Source organism: Porites lutea, chromosome 9 (assembly GCF_958299795.1).
Source record: "Porites lutea chromosome 9, jaPorLute2.1, whole genome shotgun sequence".
NCBI lineage: Eukaryota > Metazoa > Cnidaria > Anthozoa > Scleractinia > Poritidae > Porites > Porites lutea.
Genome location: NC_133209.1, coordinates 295,665 through 297,586, shown reverse-complemented (window position 1 = coordinate 297,586; position 1,922 = coordinate 295,665).

Genomic DNA, 1,922 nt, shown 5'->3' with positions numbered 1-1,922 from the left:
AGATGGTATTTCAAATAGCAATTACAACTCATGTGACATGTATTCAAAATTAGGCCTGACGGTCTAATTGACATGGATATTTAAAAAATAGCATGAAAAAGGTATATTTGGATACTCCTTATGATGTTATTTTACCTGTTTGCTTTTTGTTTGTTTTTTGTTTCTGGGTTGCTAAGCACCCAGCCCTGTATTTATAACAGTGAAGGAACTTCTTGTCTTGTAGCTAGTCCCACATCTCTAAAGTACTGTATTTTAACCAAACAACTGAGGGTGATTGGTATCATGCATCCTAGAGCTGTTTTGTGATGCACTCATCCCATCATTTCATGGGTCATGGACGAAACAAATTATTATTCACATGTATATTAAAACAAAGCTTGTATTATTATTACTTTAAAAAACTAGGGCAGATTCCCTACAAGAAAATCACATGACTCACATCACTTGGAAAGATGAAACACAAACTAAAAGAGTCTATTGGGAGCATGTGTGATTTATTCTGTCATAGTTGCATACTTTCTCAAATAAGCTCCCACAATCTACTAGGCAGCCACCTGTTTATCAAACTAGAATGTAAGTCTCCCTCTTAAGTTTCCTTCTCTTTAATAGTACAGATGATCCAATGAAAGTCATTTTTCATCTTACTGTTATTTTACTACACCAGTATCAATGGAACAATGTTTTTTCCCCTTCCCATTTGCCTTTATCTGGCTAAGAACAAAAACTGTCTCCAAGATGTTTACAATAGTCAAGTACTACGGTAATTGCACAATGCCACCTCATTTTTTTTGTCCACGACTTTTTCTTTTCCTCCCACTTGTTTTCTTTTGCTGGGCATTTACCAGGCTTTGTTTTAAGAATTCCTGAAAACCCAGAGAAGAGTGGAAGTACAAGTAGAAAGTTAAATAAAATTTACAATTGAAGTTTCTGGTCAACTTAACATGGGTTTTTGCTTTTTCTCTGGCCTGTTTGCCTGAATCGTGCTCAGGTTCATGACTGTTAAAAATGACAGTGTTAGAAGCAGTAAAATGGACGTGGAACCACAGGGGCAGTTGAATTATGAATGTGGTCAATTACAGTTGTTATTCAAGGGAATATAAAATACCTAAGGTTGTTAAACATCCTATTAAAGCCACAGGACACCCAAATGGCTGAATCTTTAACTAGTGAAGCATCTGTCTCAAACGTAGCCATTCTCCTTTAGGCAAAAGCAGTGTCGTATTTTGCTATTAAACTGCATATTAACCTGATGTTTTGGGTGTGAATGCCCAAAGAAATTGCCGCAGCAACAAGTGGGAAAAAAAGAAAAAGATGCAAGGGAACCCATTGAAAGATCCTTCTGCTCAACTCTTGCAGGCTTTCTTCAACTCACTCCACAAACCTCCATTCTTTACCAATAAGGAAATAACTTTCACCCTTGTCTTATGTGTTTTGTGGAATTCTGAAAAAGGTGTTGGACTGTTGTCAGCAGAGCTTGCCTGGTATCTATGGCAAAAGTGTGGCTAGGCTCCATAATGAGTATATTGCATGTAAAATTAATATAAGTTAAATTAGTTACCATATTTATTTGATTAGAAGCCGCCCTTGATCAAATGCCACAGATGGAAGCAAAATTACCAATAAACGCCGCCCCTGAATAAATGCCGCACCTAATCAGAAGAATGCAATGTTTACTCGAGGATAATAAGAAAACCCTTTATAAACACTTGGTAATTTACGTAATTTACAACATCCAGACATTTACGATTCTATCTCCCCGAAATAAGGGAGACACTGGAACCTTAAAATTACATAATATTTACGAAAGATTTACAATAACTGTTGTCAATGATTTAAAAAAAGTGATTTTGAAATAATTGCAGCTCTTGAATAAATGCCACCCTTGAAGAAATGCCACATTGGAAATGCTGAAAACTTAATAA